At 37.0% G+C, this 19,809-nt stretch overlaps 1 protein-coding gene across 3 annotated transcripts in view; it reads right to left on the bottom strand.

Moving 5' to 3' along the window:
- The window catches only part of LOC138187424 (uncharacterized), a 67,154-nt gene that overhangs the window by 13,198 nt on the left and 34,147 nt on the right, over positions 1 to 19,809 (bottom strand). Inside the window, exon 1 of one of the 3 annotated variants that reach the window (XM_069128194.1) lies at positions 7,871 to 9,273. The exons of the other annotated variants lie outside the window; for them this stretch is intronic. The gene's annotated coding sequence lies outside the window, so the exon portion shown is untranslated. Of the gene's footprint in view, positions 1 to 7,870; positions 9,274 to 19,809 lie in introns of those variants that run through there. 3 annotated transcript variants of the gene reach the window in all.

The raw sequence follows: 19,809 nt of genomic DNA, 5'->3' as shown, positions 1-19,809 counted from the left end.
TGCATTTATCGCATTATCGTCGCTAATAACCAGAAAGGTTGGGGTTGATGCGACGTTGAAATTTATACAAAGAAAAGAGATTATAATTTTTGTAAAGTCGATTTCGACTTCGATACACCATAATTAATCAAAGTTTTTATAGAATGAATCTCGATCGCAGCAAATAAATTACAACTATCGACGCGATTTCCTACATTGAAACGCTTGTAGTAGATAAAGTAGAGGTTGAAAGAAGCAAGCGGTCGAGAGTAAAAGGATCGCACCCACGCAGCGATTCGTAGCAATATTTATAGGGCGATGGAGTTAAGCGACCGGGTTAAGCGCGATGAGACGTTTTAGTTAAACGAGCTGCCTGCAGCGAATCGACCGACTTTGTCTGCGATTATATTGCCATCTCGGTACCTGCAAGATACCTCGTTAGCTAAGCAAGATTAAATTGAAGAGAAAAAATTATAATTACGCTTTGTAAGCGCATCAATGCGTAAAGCTTGTTAAACAATGAAAAATTGTTCTCTCGCTGTAACGTTTTTTCTAACTCGATAAAATAACTTCTATTACCAGACTGCGAATATTTATGCATTCTTGAAAAATCTACAGGCTGTGTATGATTTCGAGATTAATTTCGCGCAAATTATAGTTTGTTGATCGATCGATGACCATTCAGATTGTATTTTTGGAGATGCGTTAGATTAATTTGTTGGACAATTTTTACGTATTACTCAAAAGATTAGATTACACGTTAGATCGTAGATATTAGATATATAGTAGCATTTCTAGAAAATTCAGCAACGCAAAAATGTACAAAATACAAGTGGTGCGAAAAATTAAACGTTCATTCTAACAATGCGAAGTAAGTTGCTATTTAGTTTTCATTTATTTGTTATGTCGATAAAAAGATGAATTGCAGAAACATTCGTAGCGTATTTACCATTTTCCGAAGCATCGCTTATTATCGCCCTTAAATGTACTTTCTCATTTGTATCTATGCATTATAGTTTTAGTAATCAGGAAATAGACTTATGGGAGATCGAAGAGTTAAAAAGATGTAAGAACGATTTCTTAAATCTTCTGCAAAGAGTTTCAAAATATTTGAACGCTATTCAAATTTTTCCCGCATATGTTCTAATATTTATGGGCCGGAGTGTACGTGTTAGAAGCTTCGCTTTTGCTCGGCAAAGGGATAGAATATAAAGCTCGTTTGGTATTCGTCTCGTTGCGTCGACTCAATCATTGATGACAGTCAGACCACGTATCGTTAATAATCGAGCGTTTGTGGACGCACGGCTAACTCGCGCGAAACGCTCGGAACGGACCATCAGCTTGCACGATACGCTCGCGTAACACGCGTGTATCGCGCAATTAGGACAGTCACACGCGAATACTTAAACGACACACGGCCGAGTCGAAAACCAGGCCGTTGTTCCCTTCCACACACAGGAAGCAAAACGCGTCGCGTTAAATCGACGTCCGCCAACACGTCATCGTCTGCTCTTGGGGGATAATCGAACGTTCCAGAGACTTTAGACGAATCTCCTCGTTTTCTTACTTTAACGTCATCGTATCGTTTACGACGATTTGTTCGAGAAGCTTTCAATTTAGGGGATCATAGAGGGGTTAGGTTATTTCACATCAATCTGATCGTATTAGCTCCTCGTTATTTCGCTTCCACGTCACTGTATCGTCTATGACAATTTGTTCAAAAGTTTTCAATTTATCCGATTATAGAGGACAACGTCGTTTCGCTTCAATGCGATCGTATTATTTACAACGGAGAAACTGGAAAACGTAACAGTATTTTTCCTAAATATAATTTTATCGCTTCCTTCTTATTTTACTTCGATTATTTGATTATTTATGACGATTAGTTCAAACACTTTTCAATCGACGAAATTACAATGGACAACTTATCTTATCTGTCTCATAACTCTCACAAAATTATTAGTTTTTACAAAGTTTTTTTAGATTCTTATCAATAAAAAAAAAAAAAAGAATAAACAAAAAGGATTAACAACGATCTATTCGCGTTTCGTCGATGGTAGACAACGTTGTGAAACGGTAGTCAGAAAGATTGCGCGGTGTCTTGCTTACACATTATATTATAATACCATTCAGATGATATCTGTCTTACGTCATCACTTAAAATGCTGTTTTTATAATATCTATCAAGTATCTCACGGTGTACCGATAAGGATCCTCGTGTTGGTTAAAGTCTTCGTCAATTATTCCAGGTTTCTCGATCTTTAAGCTTTTAACGGCGTAAATTGGGAGACCAAATATAGCAGATACTATAAATTTCACGTGTTAAATATTACCATACGTGCGGCAATTATTAATATTCGCGACGATCGCAGAGAAAAATAACACGATGAATACGTCTTTCTACGTTTTTTCATTTTAACATCAATTTTTGATTGTTGCGACTAAAAAGAAATAATTTAACATGAAACGGAGAGAAGGTCTCCGAGGCTCAGAAAAATAGTCAAAGTTTTGTGAAAGCCAAAGGTAAAACTGTTAGGGAAGAAGAATATTTCAATAGCTTTCGATATTTCGATATTGAAAGAAGCGATATTTTTGAAATTATGAATAGGATGAGAAAGGTTTATATAACTGCGCAATATAGTTACAAGCACGGATAGTTACAAGTTTATATAACTCCAAAAAAGAAAAAGAAAAATGGACAAGTTTGATAACCTGGGATTAATAAAACCTGGCATAAGAAAATACTAAAAAAGAAAAGAAAAAAAGTAGAAAACGTAACTTGTTTGTTGTTTTTCCCTGTAGATTCCACTTACTTGTTACTAAATTTCGTTCCTTTATTTCCTACAAAAAGTCGAAAACACGCGTGTTCCGTATCCAATGCCAAAGATTTTGGAAATCTCGAGAATACAGGGATAATCATCTTGAAAATCGTTGGTTCTCGAATCTCTGTCGTTTAATCACGCTGTCCATTAATCAAAATCATACTCCGTGGATTAAACTTCGTTCGCTTTGATTACAAATCGTTTAGCTCGTTGGAACGAGAGGAAAGAACGAAGGGTGAAGAAATAATAGAAAGACCTCGGCTAGTTGTTCCAGTTCGTTTTCTTTTCTACCCGTTTCGAAATTTCTGAGGATATCTGATTGTAATGCTTAGCCTTTTGGAATGACGCACGGTGAACATGCTCAGTTGATTTTCAGATTATGTTAATTACGGTTAACGTTCGATCGAGTAAGGTTGAAAGCTACTATTTGCCCGAGGTAAATGGAAGAAGAGAGACTGTTGATTCGTTGCAGTTTTGCATATTAGGTTCGCAAATATCTATTTATCCGTGTTTGGAGAACGAAACTGCAGTTTGCCTATGTTTGTGGCATTTTAAAAAACAGTATGATAATCGAAGTGTGATTAACTAAAGCGTGAATGATCGTTTAGTGGAAAGCAATTATAGATTGTTCGATTAGAAGAATAAAATGGAAGTTGTCCGTCTAACTTTGCCATTAGAAAAATGATACTACGATTTCTTCTCTTTATTTAAGATATTTTACGAAAGAGTATAACGTTTAATTTAAAATTTACGCATTAAATAGATACGTACAGGGTATGTCCGAATAACATGTACAAAGGGATTATGAGTGGTTCCTTGTGAAAAAATAAGAGGAAAATGTAGAATAAAATTTTCGTTTAAGGCTTCATTTTCAAAGAAATAGAATCTGAACGCGCTTAGTTAAGCAATTCGCTTAGTACGCGCGTATGATAGATTTTCAAATTTATTTTTCTCGGAAACAGAGCGTCTTGCGGAATAATTTTATTCTACGTTTTCGATTTATTTCCACGCGTAGAATAACGTCATGTCGATTATTTGTTGCCGTTCGAAGTTAGCCGTGTTCGAGCATTGCTGATAAATTTTCAAACTCGATTGCCTCGAAAACGAAAGGTCGTAGGAAAAAACGTTATTCTATATCTTTTCATAAAGAATCGCTTCGTTCGGCTGCACGTACGCGTTATTCGGCCGCGCCCCCTTCATAGAAATGAACATAAATGGAAGAAAAATAAAATAAAAGATATAACATAAAACGAATAAGGCGAATAAAACAGAAATGCGTAACATAAAATCCAACTTCAAAAGCGTTTCTTTCCTTCTAACCACGTTGCAACCTCAAAGAGATAAGAAAAATATCCAAGCTTCCTCTTTGACACGTTGTACTCGTCGTTTACTTTGCTTTTTCCTCGACTTCCTTTCGCGGGGGAACTGAAAAACACAGCCGCCGGATGTTCTAACGAAGAAATAACAGCATGAACGATCATGGCCACGAAATTAATCGACGAGAAATGCTACTTCGAGATTACACGGATCCACGGTAAATCATCTCTCCTTAATCGTTTCCTTTCTTCTTATCTACTTCTTCCTTTCTTATCTAAGAATAGGAAAAGAAAAAATGGACCAAGATTCTTTCATACGATCCTTTGTTTTTGACAAAATGAAATATGAAAATTTAACGAGTACGCGTGTACCAGGCCAACTCTTAAGTAAACGTATTGAAATTTTCTTAAAACGAACCTTTAAACGGGACAGTTTTGTTCCACATCTTTTATTTATTTTCGCCTGTACAATAACTTTTCGATCTGTTTTATCGACGATAGAATCATCATGATCGATTACTGATTATTATCATACTTATATAATAAATTGCATAATAAATATAATGGTGTAGCTGCTATTAAAATGTAGTGTATAGGCACTTTGTGGCCTGACTCATTAACAAATAATGAACGAATATTATAAATATACATAGAGAAGCAGGAAAATGTTGAAACCTGTGTTAAAGACGTGGATTGAATAACAAGACGAAAAGGATTTCAAATCAGAGCACAACAGGAAACGTAATAAGCCTGATTATGGTCGAGTATGGTTCTACTATCAAGATTAAAGCAAATTAATTAAAGATCAAGGGGCGTGATGAGAAGCATGAAATTGTTGAATGATATTAAATCACTTTACATACATATACACCTACGTAGCTACTACGTAATATTATGTATCTAAGGTGCAGAAATTTTTTTATTTTCGTAACGAGGTTTTTAAACGTCGGTTCCAGGGATTTTCATCGGGAATTATTAAAACTTATAATGCTTGAATTGAATAAAAGCTTACGTAAATACACGTGTACCGACGGATAGAAGAACATGGAAAGATAAGCAGTACAAGATACAAAGTGATTTTAAAAGTTTCGTTTGCGATAGGTAACAGTGATAGATAAGTATGGTAAGATCCCCAATTATTTTCGTTAACGCGGTAAGAAATTCTATCACAAAAATCTCTAACAATCGTATAAACAAGCAAATATTAAAAATCTTTCCTCTGTTTGCTCACTATTCGTACGAATCGATCTGACTCTCAGAGGACTAGGTGATTAGTTAAGACAAAATGGCATGGATACAACTTTCGCTTAAATCGAGACCTTTCTGCCGGATAGCGCAAAAATATTTTATCCGTGTATATACTAAATATTTAGATCGCAATATCTGCGTTAAAACTGAAGATGTAACAACTAAAAGTCGATTTTTCTTGAAACTATCTTACGACCAAATACGCAAATACGCTAAGTAATAGGGCCGTCCTCTCGAAAAAAGCAAACATCGGTAACGATCGTTCTCAAATTTTCGATTGTAAGAACGAAATCGGACGAGGAATTGAAAAAGAATGGAAACGAATTTTCCGATTGCGAGTCAAGTTTTAGATCGATAAGGGGTTTCAGCGATTTCGTAAAAAGTCGTCGGTCCGGTCGTTCAAGCGTATATAGACGATCCAGAAGCGGATCTATACAGAATCTATAGAGGCTCGATCGAGGTCACGATCACTTTAACGGTAGTTTTCTGGGGGACAATTGCTTTTAACCGTGAAACCGTCCGTATCGAAAAGCTTGCACCACGCGATATCGCGTTATAATTACGTAAGTCCGATGCAATTCCGTCTTCTCGCCAATCGTGCTAACCGTTAAGCTTCTGAAAGACTGAATCGAAACAATCGATTCGATTCTTCTCTATCGTGTTCCCTGATTTCTTTCCTTCTTTCTCTGTTTCTTCCTTTGGTTCACGCACACACCTCTGGCATTTTCTTCGCGAGATATTGAAAGGCGAGGCGTGGCGAATATTTTTGATGAAAAAATGGCGTAAATGTTGAGAAAGTCGGGGAACGGGTGAGATTGGAATTAGAAAATTGGTTGATTGAAACAAAAATGAAACGCATTAAGAAGGTACGACGCTAAGAATTTTAACATTAATTTGTACAATTTTTCCATCGTTCTGGTTTGAATAAAAAACCACTGGATATTTAAAGAACGAAAGGTAATTTACGCAATAAAAGGGAACGATGTTTTCTTGGAAAAAAGCAAATGTTTCGCGAACAATGTAAAACGAGTTGAAAGTTGGTTTTGAAAGGATCGGTAACGCGTTCTAATGAGATCAAAATAACAAGGACTTAAAAGGAATAGAACGATAACCAGCTAAATTATTTCATTTATAACTGGATAGCTAATTATATGAAAAGGAAGGTCACGTTTGAAAATTTGTTAGAAACGTTACTTCGTAAAATATCGAAGATCCAGAGGTTGATTTTAGAACGAAGAATAAATCGATTCTGCGACTGTTGGCAGGAATCGAAAGTACCATTCTAATTTACTAATTCTCTGTACCGGACAATGAATCATAGTGACGTATACGTGATAATTTGCGTATTACCGTAATACAACAACAAGGTTAAGAGATTCTTAAACGACCAAACAATTCTCTTCTATCCTGCTTGAGTAAACTTTTAAATAAGCTGCAACAAGATTTGCATACAATGAGCAAAGATACAACGATCGAATCACAAATCGATTCTTAAATTTTATATTCGATTATCAGTAGCTACTTTCGCCGAAAAACCGGTCTGACAAATTATTTGCCTAGAGAATTGTCGTCTTTCAAGGATAATATTGGCGTTGGTCGTTTGTTACGGTTAACGTTTCTTTAATCCTCGAACAACTCTCGATAATAATTTGACAGCCGATCAGGACGAAATTAGGCGGGCATCGATATTAATTTGGATCAAGTAAATCACGGATGCAAGAACTGTCGCGAAATCAACGCGAATTTCACTCAAGATAGACACGGTTATGGATATGTTCAAGTGCGAGACAAAAATTAGGAAGAGGGTCATGTGCTGAAGCGTAGCCAAGAGAAGCATGTCACGAGGAGTGACATGATCGACGCGATCGGAAGAGAGCTAAGTTTTTCTTAGCTCTCTTAGGTCTGGAGTAACTCGTAACTATCTGTCGGATTTCGTTACTTTTTTTAAATATTACTTCGAAAGAAAATGTTCAATGAAACAATCTGTTTCGCGATTTATTATTCTCCTGGTTTCAAATGTTTTTGATGAAAAGAAGAACATAACGTCAATTTGGAATACGTTATATCATACGGTAACGTTGACGAGTTATTTAAAATATTTACGTAGAGATGGTTATTGGAAATAAATTTCGCCTTGCTCTGTTCCAGATTATTCGTTTCGGTCTTTTTCAATTAAATTCAATCAAACGGAAAACATAACATCAATTGGAACATATTGTTTATCATACAGTGGCATTAATGCGTTATTCGAAATATTTATTTGGAAATTATTTCGAATAAATTTCGCCCTCTTCCGTTCTAGATTACTAGTTTAAAATATTTTTACTCGTAAATAGATAACGTAACATTCGTTCCACCGTGTTATCTATATGATCTGCCGTTTGAAATATTTCCCTAGAAATTATTCATTCAAATAAGCGTCGCACTCTTTCTAAAGAGCTTCGCAAGTAAAGCTGGGAAAATTGAAATCGAATATTCAATTGCAACGATATTTATTCTACTCACGAGAGAGAGACGAGTCATCCAACACGAGAAACGGTCAAAACCACTTGGAAGTAGCTCCATTCAATCGGCACCGTGGAACTTCACCCGCGGTGCCTCTCATTCCTTCCGTTTCCACGGCGAAGAAGCGCGCGAAGATCATTAACAGGCCGGCATTCCTGCTTCCAAACCTCTCTCTTCGCTTTCCTCTTTTTTCTCCTTTCACAGAAATTCCCCACGAGGAAAGAAACCGAACGATGAAAGAGGAATTACGAGATTGATCGAAGATGAGCACACGATCGAGGAAGGTGGGCGACGTCTTTAACCGGATACAGCACCCAGACGAAACTTTCTTCTCCTCCGATTATCTGTGCCAGGTAGCTGGCCTTCGAGACAACCTCGCCGATTTTTCTTTTTTCCTAACCGTTCCTTCCAATTCTCCTTCGAATTCTTCCAACTTTTCCCCTCGCCTTCCAATACGTTCTTCCTCCGTTTCAAAACTCTGTGAAATTTCGCCAACTTGTAAAAACGAGGGTTTCGGTCGCAGCCCGCGAATTGTCTGCTCGTCCAAAAAATTTCCTTCTCAAACGTTTAGTTTCTAATTTTCGTGTGCCAAAAATTGCAGAGTTCCAGATTTCTTTGAAGATTCTTTCGAGTTTTCCAGATTCGACAGATTTTTATTCTGCGAGGAAATTTCTAGAGATTTAGCTTCCAAGAATTCTAAATATCGGGACGGTATTTCAGCTTCGGAATTTTAGATTCCTCGGTTCGAATTTTATTTTCCGAATAATTCGACCGAAAATTTCATCCAAGTATCTCTCTCTTGCTCAAACCTTTGGTTCGATGTTTATTTCAGCGTAATGCTAGTAAAAATTTCGTTAAACTTGTAATATGATAAGCTGTCAGTATTTTAGACTCTCGATTAGAATGTAATTGCAGGATCTTGGATTGCTATATTCGATGCAGAGCTTGAGAACTCAAGAATCTTCGTGGTAATCTTCTCTCAAAAACAATTCGTCTTCACCAAAAAGAATCGACGAAATTCCGCACAGTCGATCGCGCGATAGAAATTCACTTTCTTCGAAAAACTTCGGTCGATTTTACGAACAAAATAAATAATTTCTCCCTGCCCCGCCCCGAAAAAACTTCGAACCAATTCCGCAGAAAGCACGAATAAATACAACAAGATGCGAAACAACTGGAAATAAACCTGTTGCACAGTTTTTCGATGCTCCAAACTGTTTAGTCGAACACGATCAACACTCGAGACCTTAATACAAGGAATAAAAAATAAAAATAGTTTGACCAGCGTTAACCGCAGGGTTGACGACGAGGGATGTTTAACGACACTGTGGCTGACGAGAAATTAGGAACGAAGCGGAGACACGCGTTTCACGATCGAAGTGCCGCGACTAACTGCCGACAGACGCCGGACGAAGACTTTGAATAGGGGCCGTTGGAGGGTCGTCGCGCGGGAACAGCGGGGAAACGAAAAGAGGGAGGGAACGATCGGTCGACTTACGTGGCTACGGGGTGGGAGATGCCTGCGGGACCCCATGGACATTGGCAACAGATGGGAACATACCCGTAGGGAACATACGTCATATAGGGTGAGTCATTTTGACTTGGTGCTGTATAGATAGAGTTTCGGATAGACTAACGTAGCAATCGTCCGACCTTTTTCATCTCATGGCGCATCAGATATCGTAATTCCTACATGACAAATTTTCAAAGTGACGATATAAGAATTAATAGGTTTGATCGATCGAAAGATTTTCACGACGGATAAGCGTTATAAGAAATTACAAATTTATTTCATTATCGATAATCATCATCGATGATATAATTTATCTATGATATGATTTATAGATATAAGCGATCGGACTTATAACGATATATAACGATTACGATAGTCGAATACAAGCAGAAAAAATATTGTCGCCGATGTCGTAACCGAACAAATTTGTCGCTATCGATAATGAGTATCGGTGGCCAAAATGAAATTCGAGTGGTCTATAATGGTTACTGGTAGCCAAAAAGATCGAAACATTAACTCTTTTTCGTTGACCTTATTCCGAAAAACGCTAAAAATACCTGTTACTTTGAATCTCTGCATGGCACACATTATTCGTATAAGCGACCAAACACTCTCAAACGCAGGAATAACATTTTTAAAATTCAAAACCAAACGACTTCATTTTCTCGTTCTCCCTGACAAGTTAGAAGGAATTGGTTTATTATTTAAAGTGGCGGAGCACATAATCGGCGCAGCTGACTAAATTGTCGAATATCGCGCGTTTTAAAAATTCTTGCGCCACAGTCGGCTGAAAATCGATCGGCGTCGATGAACTGAACGAAATTTATATACGTAGAGTAGGTTTTCTTATATACATTGGATCAGGTGCACACTGTTAAAACTAAGTTATATGATGTTTTAGTTATACTTTGTTTCGACCCATATTTTCGCTCATAAAGAAAGTATTGTTCCAGGTTTGAAGTCAAGTTTAAGACACCGAGTGAAGTGTCCTACTTTAGTTTGTCCGCTTATTTATATTATTCAGACTATTAAACAGTATTTTAACGCGTAGTACGTTTTGCCATTATAAAACGTTCTCTCACGTTTGCTCGAAATAGCAAGGAAACGTATTAACTTTATACGACACAGTGCATCATAGAATTAATATCCCATAAATTAATATCTTCTTCTAAATACTCTAAAAAATCCACAAAAGTACCGTAACGAACTCGACCACGATCTCAAGAAACACGTCAAACTGGTTCTATTTTAATCTCGTAATAACAGCAGTTAAACAAATTCAACGGCTAATTCCGTCGCACTTCTAAATCTACTTAAGGCGTCTCGTGAATTGCAGATTTCGCACAATTCCACCATAGAATCACAATTACGTAGGTACGTAATTAGTAAATAACCTTTAAGGTTATAACAGGTGGGAAAGTTAAGATTCATCGATCGAAAAATCAATCGGGTTTATTAAAATTTCACAAGTAGACACTCGTATAAAGAAGAGCGAAGAAGAGATTTTTGATAACTATAATCCTGCCACTGTTTCCCTGCTTATTAACTCGAGGGCGTAATAAGCGTACACGAAATTAAACGTTACGCGTATACGCGTTACCGCGATAATTAGAGTCACCAGCTATCCAAACACTACGAATACGAAGATGTACATATTAAAGGAAAATATACCACTATGAGATATAATGTTTTGACGTAATAGGCTTCGTTAACGTCATTAATGGTAACAGATGTAATTAATTCCACTTAATGAAGTTGAAAAATAGTTGTACAGTTCATAGCGTTTTAACCGGAAGTAATATTTTAAATTCGTAAAAAGGGGACCGCTTTGACTTTTCCGACCACCTTCTATTTATAATAAAAACAAAAAAATAAGTAAAAATATTTTACGTGCATTACATCTGACAGATCGATCGTGATTTCCTGGGTTAATTAATATCTGCAGCAGTCACTACGTGTAATCGACCACGTTTAATTTAAATTTATAATATCTTAATAATTAGAATTATGTCAAATTCTTTCCTTTCGTAGAAGAATATAGGAACGTTGTTCTTGGTATTGCCATATCGGCTGTTAAAGAAGTTATCATAATTGTCCATGATGCTAATCAGTTTATAAGTATCTATACGCCGTATTAATAAAACGTGAATATTACGAATATGTATAAATTATCGTTAAATCGTAAAACATCGTAACATGTGTAAAGTAATGACTTAAGGTTTATTTATTGTCCTCTTACGGAATCAACAGATTACAGATATAGAAATTTAAAATACATCGAAATTAAATATGTAGTTCATCGTTGTATAAATTAAATACGTATTATCACATACATATTAATTCTCGTAATAACCACGATCCGACGAAAGCCGAGAGAGAAATACGGAGTAAGATTAGAAGTTGCGAGAGAAGCGGGGAAAAATAATGGAGAAGTTAAAGCGGGATATGAAAAAGTAAGGGTGGATGGAAAATGGATAGAATGGACTGATGGAGCAAAAGGAAGGTCGTCTGACGGACGATTCCAGGTTTTCGATAAAACGGTGGAGCAGGAACAGCGTCAAACGGAAAAACGTGAATGAAAGTAAAAGCACGGGCAAAATGATTTTCTGGAACGTTGTGAGAGTCTGGAAAAAGGGACAAAAACTTCTGAGCTTGTAGACCGAGCCAGAACGCGTGGAAAGTACGGCAGGGGATGATTCGGTGAAACAAAAATAAAAAATAAAAGTATAAACGGATGGCGTCGTTACCGAGTTACAGCTTATTTTCTGACGCTAGTTCCAATTGTTAGTCATAATGGTATTTAAAATCTGTTGTTTATGGAACGTCAGCTGACAGTGTCGAAGCTGTTCGTCAACGTGACAACCAAAATTGTCGACGAATTCGTGTAAGCTGTTCGAACAAGCTCGATAATCTACGATGCTGTTCGAATTTCAGTTGCATTCAAGCTAGACCTGCACACTTGGAGCAATTTCCCTGAAGGTAGATGAACGACTACCTACTATTAGTCGGAAATAAACCGAAATAAATTTGTGTATTTTCGTTTGAAATGAATTTATTTATAATACGTAAGTCAAATCCTTTTTCACAGCTTGTAAATTCGATAAATAAATAAGATATATCGTTAATCCCTATAATCTGTCATTCTGTTGCTAACCAGATGAGACGAACGGCCTACGGATAAAAAGATTTTCACATCAAAAAATCAAAAACAAACGGTAATGAATCATTACTAGTTACGTCGTGGATAATCGAGACGACACATTCATCCTTCGATTAATCGACGTCGATAAAGTACCGTTCTAGTGGCGATAGATAAATGCAAATAATTAATATTAATAACGCCAGTTTTCTTCGGATGTCGGCGAAAGCAGCGCCGATCAAAAGAATACAGACGGATCGAGATGAACAGTTAGAAGGAAATAGTAACGGGTGTTTGCCAGAAGGAATCCGCCAAATAAAATTTATCTCGTTTCGCGTTGCCGCGTTCAACGATCCTACGAATTCATTTTCTATTCCAGTGATTAATATTTCTTCCTCTCTTTCTCCATTTTCTCCCTCTTTCTTTTATTTCCATCTGTCGAATGACATCCTTCATAAACGTTTGTCATTCTCTTAGAACTTTTGCCATTTTTTCGCGATCGCAAAACCTTTTTTGTGCTTCTTTAAAATTGTATCAACAAAATATATCGGCATAAGACGTTTATAGATACGAAAGCGATAATATCTTGTTATGAAAGTGGTAAAATCTTAGAATCTTTGCAATTTCTATCGCAATTGCAAAAGTAATTACTCGTCGTAAGAAAACGAATATTTTTTATAGAATCTTTATCGATGAGAAGTATTGCAGCAAAACGTTTAGAATTACGAAAGTGGTCGTATTTTCTTAGAATTAACACCGTCTTTATTGTAACTGCAGAATGATATTTTTTGCGTTTTTTTTAAATTCATCGATAAGGAACGTGTAGAGTTGCGAAAGTGTTGACGATGCGATGGAATTTTTGTTGTGATATTGATTGTGCGATCTAGCGAGGATTCAGACGAGCCAAGTGCACACGATCGAATGGTTAAGCGAATGGCGTATCGATGACGACGATGAGTCGAAATTAAAAAAAAAGTAAGATCTAAGTAACTGCGTTATAATTATATAGTCGACAAATATAGTAAATATGAAAGATAAAATATGCAAAGATGCATAGAACGCATATTATACGAGAAAATATAAAACAATAAGATATAAAATATTAAAAGTATAGTAAAGTATAGTTATCGTGATGTTTAATGGGTAAAATAAATCTCTGTTTAGGTTGCATTTTTGTAGATGGGATCAGAAAGATCCGAGTTTGCGTAAATATCCGCAATCTAGTAATTATAATCTCTTCGTTCAGCATCGATTCGGAAATATTTGGTTCGCGTGCAAAGCGAGAGGGAAAACGTTGTTCCCGGATGTGTCTACCTTGCATCGAAACTGCCTTGAGCCAGTATCGACGTTGGTGCACGACAAATATCGACCAACGGAGCAGATAGCTGCGCGATTTTTCCGCCAGAAGCTATATTTCGCCGGTTTCTTTGCTTAACGGAACGGTCCTGCGGTACACGCGACGCTAGAAGCCCTGTTGCATGACTCGTTGTTATTCTAACCCTGTTCGTTCACTTATAAATGTATCCTAGACAACCAAAGTGCAGTTAGATTGATTCCGTAGAGTTTGAGCGCAGGATTTCCATCGTTTCGGGTTTCTATATCGCTGTTTGACGATTAAGAATGGAAACTCCTAACAGATATCGAAGACTTCCTCGCCGACTTTCGATCGTCGTAACTTCGCCACAAATACCAAAAATCGTCCCATCGTGTTAGAAATCATGAAAAAGTACGCTCCCGTCTGAAACAAACGATAGCTGAAAATTGGAACGAAAGACACGTTCCGGTCGTAATTTCGAAAATCGGAGCAGGACATCCTGAAAGCGGTCATCTTTGCCTCAGAGATACTTTTTCACCTTATAATACTTCACTCTTTTTTCTTCGAATCTTCCAACAATTCCTCCGTCGTCGAAGAAACGGCCCGTAAAAAGAATTCGAGGAGAACGGAACAGTTGGTTTCGCAGAAGATAACGATCCTATTACTCCGCGTATTACATCCGTTTCTTCCGATGATCTTAGAAGCCTCTTTCGCGGCTCAATGGATCGTTATGCGCTCGGTTTTCGCGTGAATCGGCCTTTCTCGGAACACTTTCGAGCCGCAGACGCTTGCCAGCCGTGCCGCCATTACGTCGTGCACCATAAAACTCGAATCTGCCGCGCTTTTTATCCGACAGAGACTTTCGAAACAGGAAGCGTTTCGCCGGCATAAGAGATCGCGGAATATTAAAAATTCATATAACGAGTCGCGGACTCGGTCTGTTTCGTCTGCAACAACTATACCGGCTAAACGATTCGCGACTTCGCATGCACGCCACTCGTATTTTTTCTTTATTTCCCGAAACGCTCGTACATTATGCAAATGGTTTCACAAGTATAACGTTTTACCGGACGATATGCTTTTTTCGCGTAGACACGGAATGCTCGATGTCGTGGTCGATAAGCCAAGACTGCAAGATATTAACTTTTTGAAAAGAAACAGGATCCTATTTGCTATCTTTAGTTCGCTTCGAACTTAAAGGTTGTAAACTTGCTTCTCTGTAAGATTTTCAAATTTTTGGTACTCTATGCGCTATATAACGTTGAAGAGTAGCGGAAATTGGCGTTCCAGAAAGAAAGAGAGTCGTCTTTTATATTTTTCTCTAGCTTGGAATTTAATAGAGGAACGTTAAGCGATGATTTTCGATAAGCGAGTCGTTGAAGAATAATGGACTTTGGCATTTTTTCGCAGAAATATAGTCAACTTTGATCTTGCTACTTCGGTTAAAATTTAACGGGTGAAATTTTGATATTTTTTATCGTGCTATTTGTTACGTACGACGTACGTCGAGGAACGACAGAAAGTGGAAGTCACGTTTGGTATTTTCCTCGTGACATTGAAAGAACGTAAAAAATATCATTTTGAAGAGAAGAAAAAGATACTTGATTTAAAATCCAAAAATCAGGAACTATTTAATAATACAAATCGAAATTATAGGATAAATTACAAGGCGCCTCCCGGCCAAAGAAACTCTGTGGATAACACAAATGACTTCGTAACTATTCTACAGAACTACGTACATAAAAGAATGGAATATAAAAAGGTATTAGATATTCAGCTTGATAAGAGGCAGAATCTCAGAAAGAAGCAGCATCACCTCGGCTACCTCTTCGCTCATTTAGAATGTGGAAAGGGAATATTGCACGCCCTGGAAAACTCGCTGGTATCTCATGACGAATGTAGGAATAAATATGCCAGTGAAGATCCTCGGATTTATATTTAAATTCCACATTAAATCGTTGGGAAACGGTCGAGTAATATTCTTTACAAGTTACAAAGAATATTCTTCGTAAGTAAGTTTTCACGCCAACTTATTACAATAAGATTAACATAATTTATTCGTTCCTATCATACTGAAAAAACTAGAGACAGTTTAATCACGAAAAAAGTATATATACTTTCGCTTTCTAAAACGAGTTATTACGCTTATCGATAGTTATTCGAGGGAAAGAAGGACGAAAACAGGACGATTAATATATTTCGCTTATCGTCGTGAATCATCTTGCATCGAGTCCCATGTTACAATACACGCTTTCGAAAAAAAAAAGCGGATACATTCTGGTTACATTAATTAATTGATCCACTAATTATTATAATTATTTAACGAACGTCTTAACGTAGTTTGATACGGGAGAAAAAGCAACATGTACAAGTACGAATATAAAAGTATTCAATTAACCAATTTACGTGGAGAAAATCGTCCATGACTGGTTTGTACAATGATCTATTGAAAGAAATTATGGGATCGGCCAGGAAACAAGGTTGATTAGCTTCGTTAGATCTACGTATCTGCAATTTAACGAGCGATTCGATCTTCCGATAGATTTCAAATAGATTTCTCTTCGGTTAATGGTTCTACGGACGCGAAGACGCTGGAGTTCGAATCGATGATTTCGTTGCTCAAGGTCGCGTTTCCCTCCACTATTAATCAGCGTAGAATTTCCTTTTCCCTTTTACTCGGTCCACCCTGTTAGTTACCCCGCTGTGTCCTTTAAATCAGTTTCGATCCAACGGTATCTTCCTATCGTTGAGCAATTTATCAAATCGAGGAAAAATACGAACAAGTCGTTATTAATACGTATATAATTTCTCACTCGAATTTTGTTTTCTCGAAACATTAAAAAATCTCTTTGTTTGTTAGTGTAAAAGTAAAGTTGGAATATAAAAATTCGAAGACTCTAACATAATTAAGGATTATGTAACGATCTCGATTGTTTTCTAAAAAATTAACGTTCTCATTGTCAACATTCTTTGAACCATTTTTGACTCGATCATATTTTTTGTATCGTTGACAAATTTTCCTAATTTAGGAGACACGTGAAAGAACCGCTACCGATAATATCTATAACTTCTCATCTCGATTCTATCTTACGGATTTTCTTAAAACCGCTTCAACCGTTTCAACCGCACGACGCAAACGTCAGAAATGAACGAAAAATGAAGGAAATTGGCTCATTGAAAAAAAAAATTGGTCCGCGAACGAATCGCTGGAGAACAGACGGGACCACGATGGCAGAGATGGAAGACTGCAGAAAATTTGTGTCAATGCCGATGGCTAGAGCAAAGAAAATTAAGGCCACGAAAGGAGGCACACGTCAGCTGTCGCGCAAAACGCGAGTAACACTTTTGGAACAGATGGTAACGCTGTACGAACGGTACAGTATGCGAATAGCGTACCACGATCCCTCGTACTTTGGCTAGCCTAGGTCTGGGTTAGGCCTAACAGGTCTTACAAGTAGGCTGATCGTTAGGTCTAGGCCACGTTCAGTTCAAGACTGGATCACTTTGGATTACGTCTGGTTTGGCCGGGTTAAACGGCTGAATTACGATTTAGCCTAACTAGAATTGGGTCTGTGTCGAGTCTAGCTTCTGCCTAGCTTCTGACTTGGATCTAGATCTCCATTGGTCGAGTCTAAGTTTAGTTCTTCCGAGAATCGATCTTCCTCCCATTTGTTTCAATGAAGTTTACACGTCCAGCAATTAAGACGAGGAAACTATATCACGTTAACGCTAGAAATTCCGTAATTTGCACTTTTTGCTATTCTTCGTGGCTCTAGTATAGTATCCGGGTTGAAAAATGTTCGACTAGAATGACACCTTTCGTCGTTCGTTGTCGAAAATTGATAGAACGTTACGTCAAGTGTACAAATTTACAACGAGGAAAACAGCCGAGCAAATTCAAATTTTCAATATATGGTAGTCGAACGGATGAGTCTTTTTTCATTTCGTGATTAAATTTTCTATTTAACGCGTAATGTAAAAAAGAAATTATTTCTACGCCCTCTGCTTCCTTCGTAGATACGATAGCGTTGGATTTAAGGGTTGGGCTTTAAAGACTGCGAGTCACGAAACGGTTGGGCCAATAGTAATTGATAAATTATTTTTTAATCTTTCGTCCTTCTATGCGTTCGTGAACAAAATTGCATTAAATAATTGCGTTTTATTATTTGCAACGACGTTCGGATTCATCGAAAGCGAGCAAATAATTTTAACCGTCCGTTTGAGCCGTTGGAATATTCCAAACGAAACTTTTCGTTCTTCGAAAACAGGACACGGTTCTCGCTGGTCGCCATTGCAAATCGTAATCATTTCAACGGATTTCCTTCATAGCCACTCTACAGAACATCACAGGGTTGCAGCAAATAATTTCAACAAATCAAAATTAATTTCAACAAACATCGCCAGTCGTGTTTCGCGATTATGGCGACACAGGAAAATCGCAACGATGCGGCACTGTTATTGGTAAAACCGGAAATTGCAAAGTATTTCGCGAACGTATGTACACTGTCGTTCGTAAGTATGTGGTCACTTTGGTCGATTATATTTATATTTCTGTTAACAGTACACGACCGCTACTAATATATAACTGGTACTAATTTAGCGATGTTAATATGTGACTAACTAATATATTGATCTAATATATTATCTAATATATTATCTAATAATTTGGAACGCACAGAAATGACGAAGCCCTGTTTTTTTAATCTTTCGAGCCCCTATACTTTTTTAGGGACCTACAAGTTAAATTACTTCATTCTAGAGTTTGCTTCGTTTCAACTCTGTGCTTCGCGCATAAAAATGAGAAATATCATTTATTACATAAGAAATAGAATACAAATGAAATTCGAACATCGTAAAATTAAGTAGTTTAACATAAATCCAACTTGAAACGTCGTAGTCACTTTTAATTCGATAACGTTGAAAACAGAGCAACTACTTAATATTTCGAAAAATATATCATAGGTCAAATATAGTAATATATTTATATTGGATCTATAAATTTGTATAATTTTGATAAAATAATTTCAAGATAACTAATATAATACAATATAATAAATGATTTTTAAGATAATTTTCTAAACAGACAAGTGGACACGTAATAATTTTCACCTTAACGTTAATGTTGGGTGAAGACTTGGCTGAGTTTGGCTGTGAATTTAAGCGGAGGTATACACTCTACTACTATATATATCAAAATAAATAAACAATATGTAAATAACAAATAGATAAGCGTTAATATACAATAAGACACCTGAACGATAGTGTACACAGGCGTAGGTACGATCCATCGTGGGATTATGTCATCGGTAACGATATTCGAGTAACCGCCGCCAATTATTCGCCATCCGGCTGATGTTGCGCGATGTACGCTTTAAGAAAAGATGATAATACATGCCTGGAATATATTATTTAGCCCGTAACGATTTGTCCTCGCTGTATACGTATACGTTTGATAAATGTCGCTTCCTGGATGGATCCACGGTAACGGTACAAGGAAAATAAAGAGTCCCTATCGTCTCTTCTTCTTACGAAGTCTCCGGTCAACTGCAAGTTTATAAATCGTTTTGTCCCGTGGTTTCCTCCTTTTTTAACAGTGTTTGCAACTTTTATGTTGCCTTCTTAACTTTAACGGAAGTGTCCATGATTCTGTACTCTATACACGTTGTTTACTATCTTATACTACACTTTTGATGATTCGCGAATAGATTACTTTTATCGCGATCGATGAATAAACAAGCGAGTTTGGTGTTTGTCGATTTTATCATGATTTCTGATAAATCTTGTGCGACAGAACCTTCTCGTTACTCTGAAACGAACACCGTGCCACTATCTTGTGGAAAATTCGTTGTTTATACGCGTCACGTTTTTGTTGAATTACTCGTTTCATCTATGATAGAAGCTTCTCGATGGCTGAAAGCAACAAAGAACGAGGAAAAGTAGGACCACCATGTCGTTTCACGAGTTTCTCTCTA

This window comes from Bombus flavifrons, chromosome 15, assembly GCF_040668555.2.
Source record: "Bombus flavifrons isolate JBK064 chromosome 15, iyBomFlav1_principal, whole genome shotgun sequence".
Classification (NCBI taxonomy): domain Eukaryota; kingdom Metazoa; phylum Arthropoda; class Insecta; order Hymenoptera; family Apidae; genus Bombus; species Bombus flavifrons.
Note: the sequence above shows the minus strand (reverse complement) of the source record. Positions and strands in the feature narration are given on the sequence as shown.